This window comes from Oncorhynchus gorbuscha, linkage group LG02 (assembly GCF_021184085.1).
Source record: "Oncorhynchus gorbuscha isolate QuinsamMale2020 ecotype Even-year linkage group LG02, OgorEven_v1.0, whole genome shotgun sequence".
In the NCBI taxonomy this organism is placed as follows: Eukaryota; Metazoa; Chordata; class Actinopteri; order Salmoniformes; family Salmonidae; genus Oncorhynchus; species Oncorhynchus gorbuscha.
This window is the reverse complement of record NC_060174.1, coordinates 38,482,454-38,509,362: the sequence shown is the minus strand read 5'-3', so window position 1 is coordinate 38,509,362 and position 26,909 is coordinate 38,482,454. Positions and strand designations below refer to the sequence as shown.

General features: G+C 44.7%; 1 protein-coding gene across 8 annotated transcripts in view; it reads right to left on the bottom strand.

Moving 5' to 3' along the window:
• LOC124002038 (ras association domain-containing protein 8-like) overlaps positions 1–26,576 on the bottom strand; it is a 71,557-nt gene extending 44,981 nt beyond the window's left edge. For 2 of the 8 annotated variants that reach the window (XM_046309287.1, XM_046309331.1), the window contains exon 1: positions 10,906–11,300. The gene's annotated coding sequence lies outside the window, so the exon portion shown is untranslated. Of the gene's footprint in view, positions 1–10,905; positions 11,301–20,150; positions 20,259–26,390 lie in introns of those variants that run through there. The other 6 variants (XM_046309305.1, XM_046309263.1, XM_046309296.1 and 3 more) reach the window with 6 other exon arrangements.
• Between the last annotated feature and the right edge of the window lie 333 nt (positions 26,577–26,909).

Here is a 26,909-nt window from a genome sequence, read left to right as displayed (position 1 = left end):
ATCTTTGGCTCAAAACCTGTTGATACTATACTATTAGAAAGGTTCAAAATGTATGTAAAACATGACAGGACAATTTAAAAATATATGGCACATGGAAACCAAATGAGGATGGTCTACGGTGATAGATGGGATGTGATGAGAGTGGCTGAGGGGTGGGACTAAGGAGCTTATGTTCAGTAATGTATTATTGTTATGTGATTGCTGCATATAAAATGTGTCTGCAAAATGTGTATGTAAAATGTACATGTAAAATGTATGTAAAATAAAAAATCATAATAAAAAAAGATGTGTCCTCCGAACAGGGGGGTGGATGGGTTAATAAAAATACATTTTGTATTCTTTATATACTCTTTTAAAATCATAGATTTAGTACCTTCACAGCTTGCCTTATGCTTGGCGCCTAAACCCCTCTCTCAGGCCTCTGTCTGTGTGTGTGTGTGTGTGTGTGTGTGTGTGTGTGTGTGTGTGTGTGTGTGTGTGTGTGTGTGTGTGTGTGTGTGTGTGTGTGTGTGTGTGTGTGTGTGTGTGTGTGTGTGTGTGTGTGTGTGTGTGTGTGTGTGTGTGTGTGTGTGCTCCTCAAACACAACACCCCATCGCCATGTCTCCGCCTGGCATCACAAGACTCTCCCAGGGGATTGTGGGATGTTTGCGTTGCCACGGTAGCACGACAGTGCTGAGGAGACAAAGCTGCGTCAAGATAAATCTCACGAGACGCACCACACACTGCAAAAAGGGAAATCTAAGCAAGCCTAAATATTTTATATTGAGTGATAATTCACTTAAAATATTTGTTTTCTTACCAAGATAAATGATCTAACGTCACTGGCAAATCTGAATTTATCTGATTTTAAAATATTAAGGACAAATATCTTTAAGACATTTTTAGGTTAAAATAAGCAAAATGATCTGCCAATAATGTTAGATCACTTAGTATTTGTTTTCTTTCCAAGCGAATTATAAGTGAATTATCACTCAATATAAGATATTTAGGCTTGCTTAGATTTCATGTTTTGCAGTGCGTGCACACACACACAGCCTGTGGTCTCTACATCCACAGGTGTCCGGAAGCTTGGCAACACTGCCAAGGACACTGACAGAAAACACACACACACACTTGTCTTCAGGTCAGGGTGAAAGAGGTGAAGCAGTAAGAAACAGACAGGGCCAGCGGTGAAGTTGAGAGTGCAGTGGAAAAGCACACCACCGTCACCCAGGTAGACTGTTGTCAGTAGCAACAAATCCTGAGGTGTGTGTGTTTTCAGGTTGTAGTCTGACAGTGAGCGAGTTTGTTGCTACTGGGGCACCAAGCTCTTGCTCTTTCACTGCCGGACTAAATGACCACAGCCTGACTGTCCGGGACTTTCCATTAGAACTTCTCTCTAACTGGATGACTAAATGACCACAGCCTGACTGTCCGGGACTTTCCATTAGAACTTCTCTCTAACTGGATGACTAAATGACCACAGCCTGACTGTCCGGGACTTTCCATTAGAACTTTTCTCTAACTGGATGACTAAATGACCACAGCCTGACTGTCCGGGACTTTCCATTAGAACTTCTCTCTAACTGGATGACTGAATGCAAACTTGCAGCAATTGGTATCAAACATTTCACTCCAGAAACACAAACAGACTGAATGCTATTGGTTCCTGCTACGCAGTTAGGGCCACGTTTACAAAGCAATGTAAACATGGCTTATTGAAAGGACTGATGAGGTAACATATCAAAGAGCATAAGCATAAGAGAAAGAGAAAGAAGAGATATTGTGTGTGTGTGTGTGTGTGTGTGTGTGTGTGTGTGTGTGTGTGTGTGTGTGTGTGTGTGTGTGTGTGTGTGTGTGTGTGTGTGTGTGTGTGTGTGTGTGTGTGTGTGTGTGTGTGTGTGTGTGTGTGTGTGTGTGTGTGTGTGTGTGTGTGTGTGTGTGTGTGTGTGAAGAGTGCACGTGAGGAGAGCAACACTGGATCAAACTTTTATCACCGCAGTGCGCTCTCCTTCCTGAGCCAAGCACAACTCACTCACTCGCTAAAACACGTAAGAAACAAGCAATACTTTCCATCATGCAAACATTCCTATACTGTTGCCTTGAGTTGAGTCCACTTTCAGTAGGTAGCCTAGGTCTCATCGTGACAGGCAAAACCACTTCACAAGCTTGAGGACAGTCACTATGTACACCATCATCATGAGTTAGAGGAAACTGACTGCACTCACCAAGATTGCATTACATTACAGCTAGACACACACACACACAATTCATAACAGAGGCAGAGAAAAGGGGTCATGCTTCTCCATTGATGTATACTGATGTAATAAAAGGCCATTAAAAATAACATCACAGCCATCCCTCAGAGGATGCTCCATTCTCTCCATTCAAAACACACCCAGCCCAATGTTGTGGGAAATTAACCATAGTGCAGGTTTAATCCTGTGTGTGTGTGTGTGTGTGTGTGTGTGTGTGTGTGTGTGTGTGTGTGTGTGTGTGTGTGTGTGTGTGTGTGTGTGTGTGTGTGTGTGTGTGTGTGTGTGTGTGTGTGTGTGTGTGTGTGTGTGTGTGTGTGTGTGTACAGACAAGAACGAAACAACCAGGCTAAGATAAGAGGGGAACTTAAATGTGATGTCACTGACTGAGGAGACATCTGGATGATGTGCTTCATTTTAGAAAACACACACACCACAAACACACACAGACACACACATAGCCAATTTTAAAACACAATCACTTCCCTCCCTCCCTCCACAACCATCTATTACCACTGACACCATCTCACAAACACTGACAAACAGACACACACACCGACAGACTCGCATACTGGCACAGTCACACACTGAACACACTGAGAAACCAACATACACAAACAAATCCAATAAAAATGTATTTGTCACATGCCCAGAATACAACAGGTGTAGCCTTACAGTGAAATGCTTATTTACAAGCCCTTAATGAACCAGCAATGCTTTAAGAAATGTGTATAAAAATTGAGTAAAAAAAAGATACAGTGGAGCAAAAACGTATTTAGTCAGCCACCAATTGTGCAAGTTCCCCCACTTAAAAAGATGAGAGAGGCCTGTCATTTTCGTCATAGGTACACTTCAACTATGACAGACAAAATTAGGAAGAAAAATCCAGAAAATCACATTGTAGGATTCTATATGAATTTATTTGCAAATTATGGTGGAAAATAAGTATTTGGTCACCTACAAACAAGCAAGATTTCTGGCTCTCACAGACCTGTAACATTTTCTTTAAGAGGCTTCTCTGTCCGCGACTCGTTACCTGTAATTAATGGCACCTGTTTGATCTTGTTATCAGTATAAAAGACACCTGTCCACAACCTCAAACAGTCACACTCCAAACTCCACTATGGCCAAGACCAAAGAGCTGTCAAAGGACACCAGAAACTAATTTGTAGACCTGCACCAGGCTGGGAAGCCTGAATCTGCAATAGGTAAGCAGCTTGGTTTGAAGAAATCAACTGTGGTAGCAATTATTAGGAAATGGAAGATATACAAAACCACTGATAATCTCCCTCGATCTGGGGCTCCACGCAAGATCTCACCCCGTGGGGTCAAAATGATCACAAGAACAGTGAGCAAAAATCCCAGAACCACACGGGGGGACCTAGTGGCGGAGATCTTTGTGGGCTATAGTCGGCCTTGTCTCAGGATGGTAAGTTGGTGGTTGAAGATATCCCTCTAGTGGTGTGGGGGCTGTGCTTTGGCAAAGTGGGTGGGGTTATATCCTTCCTGTTTGGCCCTGTCCGGGGGTGTCCTCGGATGGGGCCACAGTGTCTCCTGACCCCTCCTGTCTCAGCCTCCAGTATTTATGCTGCAGTAGTTTATGTGTCGGGGGGGGCTAGGGTCAGTTTGTTATATCTGGAGTACTTCTCCTGTCCTATTCGGTGTCCTGTGTGAATCTAAGTGTGCGTTCTCTAATTCTCTCCTTCTCTCTTTCTTTCTCTCTCTCTCTCGGAGGACCTGAGCCCTAGGACCATGCCCCAGGACTACCTGACATGATGACTCCTTGCTGTCCCCAGTCCACCTGGCCATGCTGCTGCTCCAGTTTCAACTGGCCTGGGCCCTAGGACCATGTCCCAGGACTACCTGACATGATGACTCCTTGCTGTCCCCAGTCCACCTGGCCATGCTGCTGCTCCAGTTTCAACTGTTCTGCCTTACTATTATTCAACCATGCTGGTCATTTATGAACATTTGAACATCTTGGCCACGTTCTGTTATAATCTCCACCCGGCACAGCCAGAAGAGGACTGGCCACCCCACATATGCTCTCTCTAATTCTCTCTTTCTTTCTCTCTCTCGGAGGACCTGAGCCCTAGGACCGTGCCCCAGGACTACCTGACATGATGGCTCCTTGCTGTCCCCAGTCCACCTGACTGTGCTGCTGCTCCAGTTTCAACTGTTCTGCCTTATTATTATTCGACCATGCTGGTCATTTATGAACATTTGAACATCTTGGTCATGTTCTGTTATAATCTCTACCCGGCACAGCCAGAAGAGGACTGGCCACCCCACATAGCCCGGTTCCTCTCTAGGTTTCTTCCTAGGTTTTGGCCTTTCTAGGGAGATTTTCCTAGCCACCGTGTTTTTACACCTGTATTGTTTGCTGTTTGGCGTTTTAGGCTGGGTTTCTGTACAGCACTTTGAGATATCAGCTGATGTACGAAGGGCTATATAAATAAATTTGATTTGATTTAGTGAATGACCTGCAGAGAGCTGGGACCAAAGTAACAAAGCCTACTATCAGTAACACACTACGCCGCCAGGGACTCAAATACTGCAGTGCCAGACGTGTCCCCCTGCTTAAGCCAGTACATGTCCAGGCCCGTCTGAAGTTTGCTAGAGTGCATTTGGATGATCCAGAAGAAGATTGGGAGAATGTCATATGGTCAGATGAAACCAACATAGAACTTTTTGGTAAACTCAACTCGTCGTGTTTGGAGGACAAAGAATGCTGAGTTGCATCCAAAGAACACCATACCTACTGTAAAGCATGGGGGTGGAAACATCATGCTTTGGGGCTGTTTTTCTGCAAAGGGACCAGGACGACTGATCCGTGTAAAGGAAAGAATGAATGGGGCCATGTATTGTGAGATTTTGAGTGAAAACCTCCTTCCATCAGCAAGGGCATTGAATGTGAAATGTGGCTGGGTCTTTCAGCATGACAATGATCCCAAACACACCGCCCGGGCAACGAAGGAGTGGCTTTGTAAGAAGCATTTCAAGGTCCTGGAGTGTTCTAGCCAGTCTCCAGATCTCAACCCCATAGAAAATCTTTGGAGGGAGATGAAAGTCCGTGTTGCCCAGCAACAGCCCCAAAACATCACTGCTCTAGAGGAGATCTGCATGGAGGAATGGGCCAAAATACCAGCAACAGTGTGTGAAAACCTTGTGAAGACTTACAGAAAATGTTTGACCTCTGTCATTGCCAACAAAGGGTATATAACAAAGTATTGAGAAACTTTTGTTATATTTATTTTCCACCATAATTTGCAAATAAATTCATTAAAAATCCTACAATGTGATTTTTCTGGATTTTATTTTCTCATTTCGTCTGTCATAGTTGTACATATGATGACAATTACAGGCCTCTCTCATCTTTTCTAAGTGGGAGAACATGCACAATTGGTGGCTGGCTAAATACTTTTTTGCCCCACCGTAAGAATAAAAATTGAAAAAAAGGCACAAATAATTAAACAGCAGCATTAAAATAACAACAGTGAGGATATATACAAGGGGTACCGGTAAAGAGTCAATGTGTGGGGACAGAGGTTAGTCGAGGTAATTGGGGTAATGTGTACATGTAGGTGGAGTTAAAGTGACCATGCATAGATAGTAAACAGAGAGTAGCTGCAGTGTAAAATAGGGGTCTGGGTAGCCCTTTGACTAGCTATTTAGGAGTCTTATTGCTTAGGGGTAGAAGCTGTTAAGAAGCCTTTTGGACCTAGACTTGGCACTCGGGTACCGCTTGCCTTGCGGCAGCAGAGAGAACAGTCTATGACTAGGGTGGCTGGAGTCTTTGACAATTTTCAGGGCCATCCTCTGACACCGCCTGGTATAGAGGTTCTGGATGGCAGGAAGCTTGGCCCCAGTAATGTACTGGGCCATACGCACTACCCTCTGTAGTGCCTTGTGATGGAAGACCGAGCCGTTGCCATACCAGGCAGTGATGCAACCAGTCAGAAGGCTCTCGATGGTGTATAACTTTTTGAGGATCTGAGGACCCATTTCAAATCTTTCCAGACTCCTGAGGGGGAATAGGTTTAGTCTTGCCCTCTTCACGCCTGTCTTGGTGTGCTTGGACCATGTTAGTTTGTTGGGGATGTGGATACCAAGGAACTTGAAGCTCTCAACCTGCTCCACTACAGCCCCGTCGATGAGAATGGGGGCGTGCTCGGTCCTCATTTTCCTGTAGTCCACAATCATCTTCTTTGTCTTGATCACGTTGAGCACATTGAGGGAGAGGTTGTTGTCATGGCACAACACGGCCAGGTCTCTGACCAACTCCCTATAGGCTGACTGATTTCTAGTCTCTCCGTTGACAGTGATCAGGCCTGCCACTGTTGTGTCATCAACAAACTTAATGATGGTGTTGGAGTCGTACCTGGCCATGCAGTCATGAGTGAACAGGGAGCACAGGAAGGGACTGAGCACGCACCCCTGAGGGGCCCCCGTGTTGAGGATCAGCGTGGCGGATATGTTGTTACCTTCCCTTACCACCTGGGCATGGCCCGTCAGGAAGTCCAGGATCCAGTTGCAGAGGGAGGTGTTAAGTCCCAGGGTCTTTAGCTTAGTGATGAGATTTGAGGGCACTGTGATGTTGAACAATGAATAGCATTCTCACATAAGTGTTCCTTGTCCAGGTGGGAAAGGGCACTGTGGAGTGCAATAGAGATTGCATCATCTGGGGATCTGTTAGGGAGGTACACAAATTGGAGTGGGTCTAGGGTTTCTGGGAAAATGGTGTTGATGTGAGCCATGACCAGCCATTCAAAGCACTTAATGGCTACAGACGTAAGTGCTACGGGTCGGTAGTCAGTTAGGCAGGTTTCCCGTAGTGTTCTTGAGCACAGGGTCTGCTTGAAACATGTTGTTATTACAGACTCAGACAGGGAGAGGTTGAAAGTATCAGTGAAGACACCTGCCAGTTGGTCAGCGCATGCTCGCAGTACACATCCTGGTAAATCCGTCTGGCCCTGTGGTCTTGTGAATGTTGACCTGTTTAAATGTCTTACTCACATTGGCTGCGGAGAGTGTGATCACACAGTCGTCGGGAACAGCTGATGCTCTCATGCACGTTTCAGTGTTACTTGCATCGAAGTGAGCATAAAAGTAATTTAGCTCATCTGGTAGGCTCGTGTCACTGGGCAGCTCTCGCCTGTGCTTCCCTTTGTAGTCTGTAATGGTTTGCAAGCCCTGCCACATCCGATGAGCATCGGAGCCGGTGTAGTACGATTCGATATTAGTCCTGTATTGATGCTTTGCTTGTTTGATGGTTCATCTGAGAGCATAGCGGGATTTCTTGTAAGCTTTTCGGTTAGAGTCCCGCTCCTTGAAAGCGGCAGCTCTACCCTTTAGGTCAGTGCGGATGTTGCCTGTAATCCATGGCTTCCGGTTGGGGTATGTACGTACGATCACTGTGGGTACGACGTCATCAATGCACTTATTAATGAAGCCAGTGATTGATGTGGTGTACTCCTCAATGCCAACCAGAGATGGTTGTACATTTAACATGCTGGTAGAGATTTGGTCAAATGTATTTAAGTTTCCCTCCATTAAAGTCCTCGGCCACTACGAGCGCCGTTTCTGGATGAGCGTTTTCCTGTTTGCTTATGGCGTATACAGCTCATTAAGTGTGGTCTTAGTGCCAACATCAGTCTGTGGTGGTATGTAGACAGCTACAAAAAATACAGATGACAATTCTCTTGGTTGATAGTGTGGTCTACAGCTTATCATGAGATACTCTACCTTAGGCGAGCAAAACGTTGAGACAGATATCGTGCACAAGCTGTTGTTTACAAATATACATTGCCACCCCTTGTCTTACCAGAGGTTGCTGTTCTATCCTGCCAATACATTGTAAAACCCGCCAGCTGTATATTCTTCATGTCGTCGTTCAGCCACGACTCAGTGAAACATAACACAGAACCCAAACCGGCTGCGCGTGTGAGCCATTGTTTATACATTTATTTTGTACCCCAACACCAAACGCGATCACGACACGCATGTTAAAATATTTTTTTTAACTCTGAACCAATTATATTCATTTGGGGACAGGTCGAAAAGCATTAAACATTTATGGCAATTTGGCTAGCTTGCACTTGATATTGCACTTGCTAGCTAATTTGTCCTATTTAGCTAGCTTGCTGTTGTTAGCTAATTTGTCCTGGGATATAAACATTGAGTTGTTATTTTACCTGAAATGCACAAGGTTGTCTACTCCGCCAATTAATCCACATATAAAACTGTCAACTGAATAATTTCTTGCCATCTCTCCTCCTTCCAGGCTTTTTATTCTATTGCAATTGGCAACATTCATAAATTAGGTGCATTACTGCCACTGACCTTGTTCGTCTTTCAGTCATCCACGTGGGTATAACCAATGAGGAGATGGCATGTGGGTACCTGCTTCTATAAACCAATGAGGAGATGGAAGAGGCAGGACTTGCAGCGCGATCTGCGTCACAAATAGAACTGACTTCTGTTGGCGCGCGCAAGCAGTGTGGGTGCAATAATTGAATAATATAGATTTCTCCATTTATTTTGCATTGCTCGCGCACGCCATGCGAGCGGTGTAGTCAGCCTGTAAGATATTACAGTTTTTAATGTCCCGTTGGTAGTTTAAACACACATGCACACACAGATAACACATGAAGTATGGCTGTTTACTCAAATCAAATCCATTTTGTTAGTCGCATACACATATTTATCAGATGTTATTGCGGATGTAGCGATATGCTTGTCTCAGGGTTAGCCAGGAAATAAAATCACCTCTCTTTTTCTCTCTGGCTCCCTCATTGATCCACAGGACAAGACAACAACTACAGACACATAATAAGACGCTATCTCGAAACACACGCACACATAGGCTAGGATAATGAGTTATGTTTTAGCATGTGTAGCCCTCCATAAATCGATCTTTAATCTGTGAGGGTAAAATGAGCTTGGTGACGTGCAGGCTGTGGAAGAGACACCCATGGCTTTATCATGCCTTCTCACACACACACATATATAGACATACAGACACACACACACACACACACACCAGTACACACACGGGTTGGACAGACAGTTCCAGGTTGTGCCATGTTACAGAGGAGGGGGCTTAGCACCAACAGATACATTTAAGGACACAGTAGCCTGATCAGGGACACTGAACACACACACACACTCACATACATACATACATACACACACACGAAAGAGGATTTTGACACACACCATTTCAGATTGTTCTCAAGTCGTTTCTGGAGTAATTAACAGATATGATTAGCCTTCCTGAAACATTATTTTGTTGAAATATAATTTGATCTTTGTGAAATTAAGCTAATTGATTGCACCCAAATTTCCCCTTTTTATTTATAGGATTCATGATACATAGTAAATATAGTACCCAGCATCTGATTTGGATCAAAGTTATTCCTACCAATGAGTACGATATGCCACACATGGACACCCCACACCCTATGCCAATCCAACATACAGTATCAGTTCTCTATGTTTGACAAGTAGTTTGAAGCTGCAGCTTGGAGTATTGCTTCTCCCTACTATGCAATGTATTCCTTGTCAATCTGGTGATTTTTTTTAACCTTTATTTAACTAGGCAAGTCAGTTAAGATCAAATTCATATTTACAATGACGGCCTAGGAACAGTGGGTTAACTGACTTGTTCAGATGCAGAACGACAGATTTAAACATTGTCAGCTCAGCGATTCAATATAGCAACCTTTCGGTTACTGGCCCAACACTATAACCACTAGGCTACCTGCAGCTCCTGATTCTCCCCTATTCAGAGAACACAACATTTCCTTTGCAACTTTGGTTAGAAAAACAATAGATTTGGCTCATGATGAAAATAAATTGTGTGGTCATCCTCACAATTCATACCAGTCCTCCATGAAAGTAATTCAGTTTGTTCGTCTTTTAGCAACCTAATGCTTCAACCAAACATTCCCTGAAAAGTCCTGTATGGTCCAGTGTGGCTCTGTTGGTAGAGCATGGCGTTTGTGCCACCAGGGTTGTGGATTCAATTACCGGGTCCACCCATATGAAATATGTATTTTGGCATGACTGTAAGAGTCACTTTGGATAAACGCGACTGCTAAATGGCATATGTATTAGTACAACTAGTGACAGCTCTCTGAAGACTTTTCCTACAAGCCCAAAATGTTGATGGAGAAATGGGCTAGAGACTCAAATAAAATAAAATAATGTAATTGCATGGCAGTCTTATGAGTTTGGATCTTTTACCATCGATGACCATAACATTGAAACCATTAGAATTGAAATAGCCTAATGTTTTCCTTGTTCTAGCAGTACCTACTCTAGACATGTTTTTAAGGGAATAAACCACACGCAAAGGTCCGTTTCCAGGACACAAATCAAGTGAAAAGAAAGACAAACTGAATTACTTTCATGGAGGACTGGCTTGAATTGTGAGGATGACCACACTATTATTTTCACCACGAGTCAAATCTTTTGGTTTTCTACCCAAACTTGCACTTCTGGGTAAGCTTTTACTCAGACACAATATGATGCACTTAGAATTTAAAAACAAACTTCCTCACAAACTACTGAGGAACATTCAAACACATAAACTCCCTCATACAAACACACACACTCACGCAGAGAAACACACACGCTCTTTCCCAGAACAAAATGTGTCACACTCACCAGGTGTGGAAATGTCTTCCTTCTCAACTCTCGCTCTCGTTCTAGCTTTTTCTCTCTCAGGTAGATTCCACTCGCTCCTCTGAGCTCTGGAGAGTGGGATCAGGAAGTGTAGTCCCAACAAAAGAGGGAGGGAGTGAGTGAGTGTTTCAGGGGAGGTAAAGTCCAGCAGGGGTCAGAGTCAGATGAGGTGGCTGGAGATTAAACCGATCTGTCTGTCGGTACTCCTCTGTTTCTATCTTTCCTCTCCCTTTCCGGTTTCTATCTATCGGTCTCCCTCACTCGTTCGCTGGCTGCTTCAGGAATGCAGCTCTCCTGGATGTTCTCACCACAACAAAGATCTGAGACTGCTAAGCCTCTCTCGCGCTCTCTCTCTCTCTCTCGCTCTCTCATTCTCTCTCGCTCTCTCTCTCTCCAGCTCTCTCTCTCTCTAGCTCTCTCTCTCCTGACACTCTGCTGACAGGGCAGGCCCCTCCCCTCTCCAGGTAGTGGTTAGTAGAGGAGTCTCTCTCTCTGCCTTTCTCTTTCACTCTTAATAACACACTCAGAATTTAATTTGCTGTATTGAACTGTCTTAATATTCACAGCGTACACTGCATAGTGTATGTGTGTGTATTTATTTATGTGTGTTTGTGTACATACTACCTGAGGAAGTAGACTTCCTCCCTCTGGCCTCTGGTCACATGAACAGCTGACTATGTAAATTAGTTTCTCAGGTGATGTTCTCTTCCTGGAATGAGGTCACAGTCCCATGTCCCTGTGTGTGTGTGTGTGTGTGTGTGTGTGTGTGTGTGTGTGTGTGTGTGTGTGTGTGTGTGTGTGTGTGTGTGTGTGTGTGTGTGTGTGTGTGTGTGTGTGTGTGTGTGTGTGTGTGTGTGTGTGTGTGTGTGTGTGTGTGTGTGTGTGTGTGTGTGTGTGTAAAGGTGAGTGTGTGTTTAAACAGTGAGGGAGCCTCTCCCAGGGAGTGCAGGGCAAACCTGACCATTTGGGTTGGGAACACACACATACGTCCTGCCCTCCAGGACATCTATTGTACAGCACCCGGTATTACAGGAAGGCCAAGAACCTCAGACACCTGAGCCATGGCCTGTTCACCCCTCTACCATCTTGTAGGCAGAAAAAAATAGAGGTAAACCCGGGAGACTGAAAAACAACTTCTATCTCCAGGCCATTAGACTGTCAAATAGTCACCAGTAGCTGGTCTTCGGCCAGTACCCTGCCCTGAACTTTAGTCACTGTTACTAGCCGGCTACCACCCAGTACTCAACCCTGCACCTTAGAGACCGTGTGTGTGTGTGTGCGTGTCTTGTTCTGCTAAGCTACTTAGGCTGGGTTTGGAACCATGCCAGACCAATTAGATTTTGTTGTGTTGAAATCAACAGACTGAGCATTAGATTAATTTACAGACTAACCTGAAGACTAATTTACAGACTAACCTGAAATGATTCATAACCATCTTTAGCTAAACACATTCACAAACACAGACACATTGACACTAAAATGCAAAAGGATTGGTATATGTTTTTCTTGCAATAGCCCGTGTCCCAAATGTAATACCATTTAGACGAGGCTAGACACAGCTTTTTACTTCAGCCAGAACTATCAGAGTTTGCTCACATCTGAGACACAAGCTTTTGACACATTTAAGAGCTGAGATGCACAACAGATCCTGCCTGTAATTCTCTCTCACACAAACACACAGAAGGCCACTTCTACAGTAAAGGGAGAGTACCCTAGAGGTTCAGCTGATAGTGGCCAGGGTGAGAAAAGCAGAAGGTGTCAGAGGGAAGTAACTTTTTAAAGGGACAATTTCAAGAAGTCAGTCTTTTTCCTAACGATTAGAGCCAACTTAGTTGGGAAATCCCAAAAGTCAAACAGAGCCAACTGGACAGGGCAAGTTGGGTTAGTTGTGGGCCCTGTGATATAATGAACCATCTGAAGGCTTGGAGAGTTCACTGTCACCTTCCAGGCATTCCTGAGGTTGCCTTCTCCCTCTATACCTCCCTTTTCCATCACCCCATCCCTCCCCCTCAACCACCCCTACTTTTCTATCACATTCAACACCCCATACCCCTTCTCCATCCCTCCAGTTTGCATCCAGCAAAAAGAAAGCAAGAACAGATGTCTAAAAAAGCTTAATCTTCACATTCAAACCCAATACAGATACATTTCCTCCCTCTCACTGTTCAGTCCCAGCACACAAAAGACTTAGAGAGCATTCCTAAATCCACAACCCGGATCACCAGACGCATCCCTAGCCACGTCCTCAGAGCATGTACAGACCAGCTGGCTGAGGTGTTTACGGACTTATTCAATCTCTCCCTATCCCAGTCTGTGGTCCCCACTTGCTTCAATATGTCATCATTGTTCCTGTACCCAAGAAAGCAAAAGTAACTGAACTAAATGACTATCGCCCCGTAGCACTCACTTCTGTCATCATGAAGTGCATTGAGAGCCTAGTTAACTTTATAAGGCTAGTGGGAGGACTTTTCAATGCTTTTCTATGGAAAGGTCTAATAATTAGGACCCAGATTGCAGTTCCCATGGCTTCCACTAGATGTCAACAGTCTTTAGAAATTGTTTCATGCTTGTTTTTTGAAAAATGAAGAAGTATTCGTATTCTTTCGAAGTATCCCTCAGAAGGACTCTAGTCTATTGGAGCGTGTGAATGAGTGCACGCTCCTCTATCCTTTACTCCGATATTGAACACAGTTTATTCTGTCTTAAATTTGATAGATTATTTACATATTAGGGTACCTGAGGTTCGAAATGTTGTTTGAATTGTTTGGACGAAGTCTACAACTTTTTAGATTCCTTTGTAGGCATGTTGGAACAGGTGTATTTCTGAATCAAACGCGCCAAATAAACTGACATTTTTGGGATAAAAAGAAGGACGTTATTGAACAAAACTACCATTCATTGTATAACTGGGACCCTTTGGATTGCAAAAAGATGAAGATCTTCAAAAGGTAAGCGATTTATTTCATCGCTATTTCTGACTTTCGTTATGCCTCTGCTTGGTTGGAAAATGTTTGCGGCGCGCACCGGTGAGGGCGCGCACTTGGTTATTTATCTCCGGGAATGGACATACTATTTTCCGTCTTCAATTTTATTGTTTATTTGCATATTAGGGTGCCTGAGGATTGATTAGGAACGTTGTTTGACTTGTTTGGACAAAGTATATTTGTAACGTTTGGGATTCATTTTGTATGCATTTTGAATGAGGAGAAACCAGCGGATTATTGAATGAAGCCTGTCAACTAAACTGACTTTTTGGGGATATAAAAGACTTTATCGAACAAAACGACCATTCATTGTGTAACTGGGACCCTTTGGATTGCAAAAAGATGAAGATCTTCAGAGGTACGTGATTTATTTTATCACTATTTTAGATTTTTGTGACACCTGTGCAGGTTATGAATTCATGTTAATGCAGGAAGTGGCTGAGGCGCTGTCCTCAGACGATCAAATGCTATGCTTTCGCCATAAAGCCCATTGTAAATCGGACAAAGTGGTTCGATTACCAAGATTCTACGCTAAAGAATGGTGTACTTTTGCATTTCATGAAAAATGTATGGAGTAAAAAGTACATAATTTTCTTTAGGAATGTAGTAAAGTAAAAGTAAAGTACAGATACCCCCAAAAACTACTTAAGTAGTACTTAGCCGGCCTCTGCCAGCCTCTGCCCAGTACCCTGCCCTAAACTTTAGCCACTGTTACTAGCCGGCAACTACCCGGTACTCGACCCTGCACCTTAGACAATGCTGCCCTATGTACATAGTCATTGAACACTGCTCACTTTAATAATGTTTACATACTGTTTGACCTGCTTCATATGTATTGTGTATACTGTATTCTAGACACGGCTCATTATATATAAGTACTGCTGTGCACACATTTTCTAATCATATATTGTCCATTGCTCGTTCTAATATTTCTATATTTCTTAATTCCTTTATTTGTATCGTCTGGATTGTGTGCATTGTTCTGTATTGTTAGGTATTACTGCACTGTTGGAGCTAGGAACACAAGCATTTAGCTACACCCTCGATAACATCTGCTAAATATGTGTACGCAACCAATAACATTAGTTTGATTTGAGAATGATAAATAGACCGGTCTTTCCTGGGACTCTCTCAATTAGGTCCTGCGGAGGGTAGTGGGCTGAGTTTTTTTTTGTTGGCTGTTCTGCATCAGTCTTGAATAGCATTGTCTAAGGCTCAACTGTCTCCCCTCCCCCTCTTCAGAGATTAGACCTCCCTCTCTTGTTCCCCCGTTTCCCAGAAAACCTCATTCAGCAAGTGGGAACAGGACAGATAGACACTGCACTGGGCAAAAACTGGTTAAATCATCCTTGTTTCCACGTCATTCCAACCCCTAAAAATCAACGATGGAAAATGTATTAGATTTGCAAAAAGTCATCAACGTCAGGGCATGTAGTCTTTTTTTCACCCACTTTTTAACCAAAATCCAATAACATGGTGAAAACGTTTGTTGATTTCACTGTAAATTCACGTTAGTTGACAACTCAACCAAATGTAAATCAAAACTGGACGTTGAACGGACATCTGTGCCCAGTGGGACAGGTCTTTAAAACAAACAAGAAGTAGAATCAGACAGGGTCCTGTTCAATAGGAGCAAACATGAGAAAAAATGTTTACCTAAAAAGGGACTACAGTCCAATAAGAACATTGATATTGTTTTTCCTTTTTTTCCAATGTTTGCTTCATTGTTTGTCCAATTGAAGCCATCCCTGGATTGTAATGACACACTGAGTTTTGAACTTTTGTTGACATAGACATGTTCAGGGTAAGTAAGACCAAGGTAATAGTAATGTTTTGTTTTTCCTTCCTAGCAGAGCTATCATTATGGTCAGGGTCAAACTATAGCTCCTGCATTGTAGCTCTGCTCAGTGTATCATTAAGATGGGCTGGATGGCTTTCTCTTAAGTCTTTGCATGGTTTGCTCTTAAATATAGGCAGAAAACCTGGCTCAATGCCCTGAAACCTGGCTCAATGCCCTGAAACCTGGCTCAATGCCATGAAACATGGCTCAATGCCTTGAAACCTGGCTCAATGCCCTGAAAACTGGCTCAATGCCCTGAAAACTGGCTCAATGCCTTGAAACCTGGCTCAATGTCCTGAAATCTGGCTCAATGCCCTGAAACCTGGCTCAATGCCCCGAAACCTGGCTCAATGCCCTGAAACCTGTCTCAATCAGGGAATAATGTAAGTCTATCTTTATGATCTCATTAGGAAATCATAATAATTAGTGATGCATCGATATGACATTTTTGGCCAATATCGATATCCAATATTTTCCTTGTAAAGAAAACGATACCGATACGGATAACCGATATTTAAAATTTTAGTGGCCTTTTAAGCATTCTAGTACAGTTAAACAGTTAACACACACACATGGACGCAATGGTCTAAGGGACTGCATCTCAGTGCAAGAGGTGTCACAACAGTTGTTGGTTCGAATTCCGGCTGTATCACATCTGGCCATGATTGGGAGTCCTATAGGGCGGCACACAATTGGCCCAGCATCGTCCGGGCCATCATTGTAAATAAGAATTTGTTCTTAACTGACTTGCCTAGTTAAAAAAAGGTTACACACACACACACACCACTGTTATTTTGTTGGCATTTGCGTACAGTTGAAGTCGGAAGTTTATATGCACCTTAGCCAAATTCATTTAAACTCAGTTCTTCACAATTCCTGACGTTTAATCCTAGTAAAAATTCCCAGTCTTAGGTCAGTTAGGATCACCACTTTATTTTAAGAATGTGAAATGTCAGAAAAATAGTAGAGAGAACAATTTATTTCAGTTTTTATTTCTTTCATCACATTCCCAGTGGGTCAGAAGTTCACATACACTCAATTAGTATTTGGTAGCATTGCCTTTAAATTGTTTAACTTGGGTCAAACGTTTCGGGTAGCCTTACACAAGCTTCCCACAGCTTCCCACAAGCTTCCCACAATGGGTGAATTTTGGCCCATTCCTCCTGACAGAGGTCAGGGCTTTGTGATGGCCACTCCAATACCTTGACTTTGTTGTCCTTAAGCCATTTTGCCACAACTTTGGAAGTTTGCTTGGGGTCAATATCCATTTGAAGACCCATTTGCGACCAAGCTTTAACTTCCTGACTGATGTCTTGAGATGTTGCTACAATGTAGTCACAACATTTTCCGTCCTTATGATGCCATATATTTTGTGAAGTGCACCAGTCCCTCCAACAGCAAAGCACCCCCACAACATGATGCTGCCACCCCCGTGCTTCACGGTTGGGATGGTGTTCTTCGGCTTGCAAGCCTCCCACTTTTTCCTCCAAACATAACGATGGTCATTATGGCCAAACTGCTCTATTTTTGTTTCAACAGACCAGAGGACATTTCTCCAAAAAGTATGATCTTTGTCCCCATGTCCAGTTGCAAACCTTAGTCTGGCTTTATTATGGTGGTTTTGGAGCAGTAGCTTCTTCCTTGCTGAGCGGCCTTTCAGGTTATGTCAATATAGGACACGTTTTACTGTGGATATAGATACTTTTGTACCTATTTCCTCCAGCATCTTGACAAGGTCCTTTGCTGTTGTTCTGGGATTAATTTGCATTTTTCGCAGCAAAGTACGTTCATCTCTAGGAGACAGAATGCGTCTCCTTCCTAAGCGGTATGACGGCCGTGTGGTCCCATGGTGTTTATACTTGCGTACTATTGTTTGTACAGGTGAACGTGGTTCCTTCAGCCGTTTTGCTCCCAAGGATGAACCAGACTTGTGGAGGTCTACAATTTTTTTCTGGGGGCATTTGATTTTCCCATGATGTCAAGCAAAGAGGCACTGAGTTTGAAGGTTGGCCTTGAAATACATTTACAGGTACACATCCAGTTGACTCAAATGCTGTCAGTTAGCCTATCAGAAGCTTCTAAAGCCATGACATAATTTTCTATAATTTTCCAAGCTGTTTAAAGGCACAGTCAACTTAGTGTATGTAAACTTCTGACCCACTGGAATTGTGATACAGTTAATTATAAGTGAAATAATGTGTCTGTAAACAATTGTTGGAAAAATTACTTGTGTCATGCACAAAGTAGGTGTCCTAGTCCGTGGGGCGACGCACAATTGGCCTAGCGTCGTCCGGGTTAGGGAGGGTTTGGCCGGTAGGGATATCCTTGTCTCATCGCGCACCAGCAACTCCTGTGGCGAGCCGGGCGCAGTGCACGCTAACGAAGGTTGCCAGGAGCACGGTGTTTCCTCCGACACATTGGTGCGGCTGGCTTCCGATTTGGATGCACGCTGTGTTAAGAAGCCGTGCAGCTTGGTTGAGTTGTGTATCGGAGGACGCATGACTTTCAAACTTCGTCTCTCCCGAGCCCGTACGGGAGTTGTAGCGATGAGACAAGATAGTAGATACTAACAATTGGATACCACGAAATTGGGGAGAAAAAGGGGTAAAATTAAAATAAAAAATGTCAAATTTAAAAAGTAGGTGTCCTAACAGACTTGCCAAAACTACAGTTTGTTAACAATAAATTTGTGGAGTGGTTGAAAAATGAGTTTTAATGACTCCAACCTAAGTGTATGTAAACTTCCAACTTCAAGTGTATGTCCCCGTTACCAGTAAAACATAATCTAAACATATTTATTTCACTTACTTGCTGTGCTGTTCTGTTGTTCATTTGTTCAATCATTTCATTCTCAACCAGGATTTCGATGGAACTCCGTTTGGGTCAAATAACATGACAATCTGTTTCAGTAGCTATAGTTAGCCCCCGGGGCGACAGGGTAACCTAGTGGTTAGAGCGTTGGACTAGTAACCGGAAGGTTGCAAGTTCAAACCCCCCGAGACAAGGTACAAATCTGTCGTTCTGCCCCTGAACAGGCAGTTAACCCACTGTTCCTAGGCCGTCATTGAAAATAATAATTTGTTCTTAACTGACTTGCCTAGTTAAATAAAGGTTTAAAAAAAGGTTTAAAAAAATAGCTAGGTGTCATCATCTAAAATAACCCTAATTTATAAGACAGTTCTTATTTGATTTATGGTGGTCGGACCCATCTTTGTGAAGCTAGCCACAATAAGGATTAGCCACAATAGTGGACTTTGTGGTTGGCCTTCAAAATAAAATAATTATAATATTTGTATTAATTTGCATCACTGTCAATGACATACTTTTACTTTGAAGGCAAACTGCAAATTCCACTATTGTGCCTAATCCTTATTGTGGCTAGCTTCACAACACATATCCCGAGTCGGTCGAGTCTCACTAGCCAGATAAAGCTAGCTGGCTGTATATAACGTTCACTTTGGGCAACAGGGTTAAGTAGCTGGCTAGTTATTTATTTTCATGAACTGAAGTTCAATTTCAATAGGCGAACATCAAGTGGCAACCTAGTTAATACTTACTCACAAGGATTCCTAAATCATTGCTAAGTATAATGAAAATAACTGCAGTTTCTACTGGTCATTGTTTTCAGGCTGGTTGTATTGGTGCTAGCTAGGTACCAAGCTAAAGCCAGCTACCCCAGAAGTTGCGGTCAAACAAATAATGCTTTATTACCAACGGGGTATTGTAAACACATCGTTTGTGGCCGATGTTTGCTTGTTTTCAGACTTTTTTGTACAGCTTAGACAGTGCTACTGTAGCTTTTTTGACATGCAATGACCCATACGGCGTTCCATAGTAAGTATGTCGTGAAGCTAATAGCAGTGACGCTATTACTGTGTAACTCTGGTAGTGCAACATCTAAAAAACAGCGCACTTGGTAGTGTGTACTGGTGCTCGACCAGTTGGCGAAAGCCAACATCACCCACGACAGAGAATGGTTGATTTTCAAGGGCAATGAATTCCATGATCTTGCCTTTGAGTTGTCTCGCTGAAATGTTCTTACTCTTTAAATGACTGCTCGACTTGTTGACTGCTCGATCCACACAGCAGACATTGTGGGCTAGGTTAGGAAGGCTGTGTTGCACATGTAGCGCAAAGTTTTACGTGGTGTTATTACGTTATATAGGTATGCACGTTAGCTTTGACATCGGTTTTTAACATCGGCTTTAAACTAGACATCGGGTCGATACTGATGTTGCCATTTTTAGATAATATCGTCCGATTCCGATATGTTCACCGATATCGTGCATCCCTAATAATAATCCCACCTCATTTCATCTGTACTACTACAACAGGCCATTGTCTTGTCTGTGCATTAAAACGGTTTATATATCAGGTCAACAATAGGAAAGAGAGAAGCGAACCTGGTAGCCTGTATCTCTTCCTCTGCTGTCATCCAGTCTAGACCAGTTTGGTGTCATCCCACAGCCAGTGCAGGGAAGGGCTCTCTCGCTCAGTCATGCATGGAGCACCTCAGTGTGGAACACAAAAGCCAGTCAGGGTTTAAGTCAACAGTACGCTCAAATCACACACTGACCCCAAGCCCCAACCCTCAGCTCCTCTGTATTGTGGGAGTTCTGGTGGTGGGGGTGAGTGGGATAACAAACCGCCAGGCCAGACAGAGAGAGAAACAGAAAGACAAGCAAATGAGGGACAAGCAAGTGACAAGCAAGTGAGGGAGAGAGAAAGAGAAAGAGAAAGATGGATACAGACAGAGATGGACAGACAGATGATCAAATAAAACACACACACACACACACACACACAATTGTTTTATATTTTGTGTTAAAATAAAGAAAATTATATGTGCCTCATTTGCATAAATATACTGGGTATATTTGCATATATTACTTAATTAATATAAAAGGGTGGAACAGGGCTGTACCTACTGCACTCACCTGCTCTGTCTAGACCTACTGCACTCACCTGCTCTGTCTAGACGTACTGCACTCACCTGCTCTGTCTGGACCTACTGCACTCGCCTGCTCTGTCTAGACGTAACTGCACTCACCTTCTCTGACTAGACGTAACTGCACTCACCTGCTCTGTCTAGACCTATGGCACTCACCTGCTCTGTCTAGACCTACTGCACTCACCTGCTCTGTCTACACCTACTGCACTCACCTGCTCTGTCTAGACCTACTGCACTCACCTGCTCTGTCTCGACCTACTGCACTCACCTGCTCTGTCTCGACCTACTGCCCTCACCTGCTCTGTCTAGACATACTGCACTCACCTGCTCTGTCTAGACCTACTGCACTCACCTGCTCTGTCTAGACCTACTGCATACACCTGCTCTGTCTAGACCTACTGCATACACCTGCTCTGTCTAGACCTACTGCACTCACCTGCTATGTCTAGACCTACTGCACTCACCTGCTCTGTCTAGACCTACTGCACTCACCTGCTCTGTCTCGAACTACTGCCCTCACCTGCTCTGTCTAGACCTACTGCACTCACCTGCTCTGTCTAGACCTACTGCACTCACCTGCTCTGTCTAGACCTACTGCACTCACCTGCTCTGTCTCGACCTACTGCACTCACCTGCTCTGTCTCGACCTACTGCCCTCACCTGCTCTGTCTAGACCTACTGCACTCACCTGCTCTGTCTAGACCTACTGCACTCACCTGCTCTGTCTAGACCTACTGCATACACCTGCTCTGTCTAGACCTACTGCATACACCTGCTCTGTCTAGACCTACTGCACTCACCTGCTATGTCTAGACCTACTGCACTCACCTGCTCTGTCTAGACCTACTGCACTCACCTGCTCTGTCTCGACCTACTGCCCTCACCTGCTCTGTCTAGACCTACTGCACTCACCTGCTCTGTCTAGACCTACTGCACTCACCTGCTCTGTCTAGACCTACTGCATACACCTTCTCTGTCTAGACCTACTGCATACACCTGCTCTGTCTAGACCTACTGCATACACCTGCTCTGTCTAGACCTACTGCACTCACCTGAGCTGTCTAGACCTACTGCATACACCTGCTCTGTCTAGACCTACTGCACTCACCTGCTCTGTCTAGACCTACTGCACTCACCTGCTCTGTCTAGACCTACTGCACTCACCTGCTCTGTCTGGACCTACTGCACTCGCCTGCTCTGTCTAGACGTAACTGCACTCACCTTCTCTGACTAGATGTAACTGCACTCACCTGCTCTGTCTAGACCTATGGCACTCACCTGCTCTGTCTAGACCTACTGCACTCACCTGCTCTGTCTACACCTACTGCACTCACCTGCTCTGTCTAGACCTACTGCACTCACCTGCTCTGTCTCGACCTACTGCACTCACCTGCTCTGTCTCGACCTACTGCCCTCACCTGCTCTGTCTAGACCTACTGCACTCACCTGCTCTGTCTAGACCTACTGCACTCACCTGCTCTGTCTAGACCTACTGCATACACCTGCTATGTCTAGACCTACTGCATACACCTGCTCTGTCTAGACCTACTGCACTCACCTGCTCTGTCTAGACCTACTGCACTCACCTGCTATGTCTAGACCTACTGCACTCACCTGCTCTGTCTAGACCTACTGCACTCACCTGCTCTGTCTCGACCTACTGCCCTCACCTGCTCTGTCTAGACCTTCTGCACTCACCTGCTCTGTCTAGACCTACTGCATACACCTTCTCTGTCTAGACCTACTGCATACACCTGCTCTGTCTAGACCTACTGCATACACCTGCTCTGTCTAGACCTACTGCACTCACCTGAGCTGTCTAGACCTACTGCATACACCTGCTCTGTCTAGACCTACTGCACTCACCTGCTCTGTCTAGACCTACTGCACTCACCTGCTCTGTCTAGACCTACTGCACTCACCTGCTCTGTCTAGACCTACTGCACTCACCTGCTCTGTCTAGACCTACTGCACTCACCTGAGCTGTCTAGACCTACTGCACTCACCTGCTCTGTCTCGACCTACTGCACTCACCTGCTCTGTCTATACCTACTGCACTCACCTGAGCTGTCTAGACCTAGCTGTCTAGACTGCTTCATTAATTGCGGTTGTTGTTGCAAAATTCAACGTGTGTCAATAGCAGGATGCCCTCAGATTAAAAATCAACAGGCTAAATTTTTGTCAAGACAATGCATTAAATCCTTGACCAAGCTTTAGCATTCGTATAGATGCAACGGAAAGATAATGTATTCCATTCAGCCCATTTCAGCCACTAACGGGGTGTGTTTGACAGGTCATTACAAACATTTCAGTAGAAAAAACAACACAAGCAAGAGTATGAAAGGGTCGCAGGACTAAAATGAAAGCAATCAATCTAGCCAGATTTAAGTGACAAGTGGATTTTGTAACCCTCAAACACAGGAAATAGATGGCTGAAAAAGACAGATCCTCATGTGGGGGTGCATGTGCTTTGGTAGTGGAAGGGCATGAACTCCCAGTTAGGGCAAATGGACCAGTCAGGTGATTAGAGGTCAGAGGTCAGGGGTGAACAAAAACACAGAGTAAGACTAACAGAGAGTGTGTGAGGTCCCCTAATGCAGGCACTGACGCCCGGTCTCTGTCTGGTTCTCCCTCTCCCCCTGTCTCCCTGTCTCCCCCTGTTTTCCCTGTCTCCCTCTCCCCCTGTCTGTCTGTCTCCCCCTCTCCCCCTGTCCGTCCGTCACCCTGTCCGTCTGTCTCCCTGTCCGTCCGTCTCCCTGTCCGTCCGTCTCTGTCTCTCTGTCTGTCTGTGCCATTCTCTCTCTCTCTCTCTCTCTCTCTCTCTCTCTCTCTCTCTCTCTCTCTCTCTCTGATGTTTGGGGAAAGGGCTATCTATTGTTAGAACAATAAGTCTCAATGGCTTTCACTCCACTTCTCTTTCTCTTCTGTGGATCAAATGATTCATCTTGCTGTGTGTGCAGTGGGGTGGCTGGTTGAGTCAGTGTACGTCCCACCCTCACCCTCCCCTTCCCTCTGCACACAACCGCCAGCCTGGGGAACATGACACTGTCTCCACTCACATAATGGACTTGTATTGTTCTTACTGCACATTTATTTTATAGATATCATCCTCACAATATGCCGTACGTCTCATATTCTAGAGAGTGGCAGTGTAAAAGGGCTCATCAGAACCTGGCATAAAAATAATCTAGTAGCCTAAAGAATCTACAGAAACACTAACACCACCAGTGGTGACATCATACAAAGCACCATGCAGCAGGGAGCAACAACACGGCCCAAGTCCCCGTTTCTTCTTAGTCAAGTATTAATGTCTACGGATAGATGAAGCCATGACACACTCCACCACAGCTTCCTGTGAGCCCACACACACTCACACTCATGGGGGCGCACACACACACAAACAAACACACTTAAAATCTTGAGTAGATAAACAATTATTCACTCGTCACAGACCAGCTGTTTCCCAAACTGTCCAGCCAGTCTGCCTCCGGTACATTAGCCTCCCTGTCTAGATCCAGCCAGTCTGCCTACGGTACATTAGCCTCCCTGTCTAGATCCAGCCAGTCTGCCTCCGGTACATTAGCCTCCCTGTCTAGATCCAGCCAGTCTGCCTCCCGTACATTAGCCTCCCTGTCTAGATCCAGCCAGTCTGCCTGCCGTACATTAGCCTCCCTGTCTAGATCCAGCCAGTCTGCCTACGGTACATTAGCCTCCCTGTCTAGATCCAGCCAGTCTGCCTCCGGTACATTAGCCTCCCTGTCTAGATCCAACCAGTCTGCCTCCCGTACATTAGCCTCCCTGTCTAGATCCAGCCAGTCTGCCTCCCGTACATTAGCCTCCCTGTCTAGATCCAGCCAGTCTGCCTCCCGTACATTAGCCTCCCTGTCTAGATCCAGCCAGTCTGCCTCCCGTACATTAGCCTCCCTGTCTAGATCCAGCCAGTCTGCTTCCCGTACATTAGCCTCCCTGTCTAGATCCAGCCAGTCTGCTTCCCGTACATTAGCCTCCCTGTCTAGATCCAGCCAGTCTGCTTCCCGTACATTAGCCTCCCTGTCTAGATCCAGCCAGTCTGCCTCCCGTACATTAGCCTCCCTGTCTAGATCCAGCCAGTCTGCCTCCCGTACATTAGCCTCCCTGTCTAGATCCAGCCAGTCTGCCTCCCGTACATTAGCCTCCCTGTCTAGATCCAGCCAGTCTGCTTCCCGTACATTAGCCTCCCTGTCTAGATCCAGCCAGTCTGCTTCCCGTACATTAGCCTCCCTGTCTAGATCCAGCCAGTCTGCTTCCCGTACATTAGCCTCCCTGTCTAGATCCAGCCAGTCTGCTTCCCGTACATTAGCCTCCCTGACTAGATCCAGCCAGTCTGCTTCCAGTACATTAGCCTTCCTGTCTAGATCCAGCCAGTCTGCCTCCCGTACATTAGCCTCCCTGTCTAGATCCAGCCAGTCTGCCTCCCGTACATTAGCCTCCCTGTCTAGATCCAGCCAGTCTTCTTCCCGTACATTAGCCTCCCTGTCTGTCTAGATCCAGCCAGTCTGCTTCCCGTACATTAGCCTCCCTGTCTAGATCCAGCCAGTCTGCTCTGAGTATAACCTCTCCCCCGACTGGTCTCCCCTGACTAAAAAGATGCTGAAATGAACCTGGTAAGTCTGCTCTATTGTGTAGGAACTGACTGATCTGCGCAGGTCAAGTATCACAGGACAGCCAGGTCAATCGAGCAGTGTGTGTGTGTGTGTGTGTAACAGTAGATCCTCTGGCCATTAGACAGACAAGACAAGAGTGCACCTGTGGGAGTGGCCGAGAGCTCTGCTTCTGGCGTTGTCACGGATACCAAACACAGCCAAAAGAGGACAACACTTGAATGCGGTTGCCATGCAAAAATGTGAGAAAGTGGCCTAATTCACAGACACAGCCCAAAGATTGTGTCGGGACAAGGCCAAAGGAACACAGACAGCTCACAGCTGCAGTCTCAAAATCGCAGCTTTCTCTACTGCACGGCCAATACAACCCAATGATTTTAAGAACACAAATCTTGAGACCACAGATGTCACGCCATCAGTTTAAATACAATTTTTTTCCATAGACTTTCACTGAAATTAAGACAACTAACTGTAAGGTCCATGTTGAGGGCTAATGCAGCTTTACACCAAAATTACCTGTCAATTTTAATTTCCCATGTAAAGGAAATCCACCATCAATCTAGCCAGAAAATGAATCATACTCATTGATTATTAGTCAGCATGCAATAATAACAACATGACTCTATGACTCCTTAAAGATGTTCAGAATGTAAATAGCCTACATGAGAGCTTTGAAAAATGTACCCTCACCTGGTATGAAGACAAGACATTTGTGCCAATGTTAGACCTGCATTCACCTTTAGACACTCAAGTGATTGCTCTGCTCTTGTCGTTACCATGGTAATGTCTTTAATAGATAAGCTACTGGTAAGAACATTTTTCATCAGTTGCCAGAAGACAATGTGAATGCCACATAAGCAAACAAAAAGTTCAATTGCAGACTGATTTTATCATTCGTTTTTTTGTTACAATCTGCCTTAGAATGACATCAACGTCTATTACTTCACATATATTAAACACTCTTGAAAGCAACAGTTTGACAAAGACAGCCAACAGAAAAAGACACAGAGCAAACTTGCAAAACATGGGACAAAAAGCCAACAACTACTCACTTTGTTTAGTAGACTCCAACCGTTTGTCTGGGTCTCTGTGGTGTGAAAGAGGAGCAAGAGAGAGAAACAGCCCTGTCACTGTGAGAGAGTGTTACACTGCTACCTGATCCAGTGGAGTGAATAAGAGCCCCCCACACACTCAGCGTGATGTGGAGGGGAGGGGTGGGAGCAGGAGAGAAAAGTAAAGTGGTGCCGCCATTCTCTGTCGCCCTGGAGACCAATGCTCTTTCAAAGAAATCGACCAATGACAAACACTGGTGATTGTGTTGAGACAAAAAAGTCACATGACTGCAGTTCCCTTAACACAAAAAACAGAGATAGAGAGTGTGAGAGAGAGAGAGCAAAAACGAGAAAAGAGACAGGGAAGATTTTATGAAAAAGACAGAGAAAGAGAGAGAGACAAAGAGAGAGAATAATCGAAAAACAAACAGAGAGAAACAGAGAGAAAGAAAGGGGGATTGAATGGAAGTCAAAAAGGGGGCCAGACACTGAAGAGGCCACCAGACCAAGTCCTGTCCC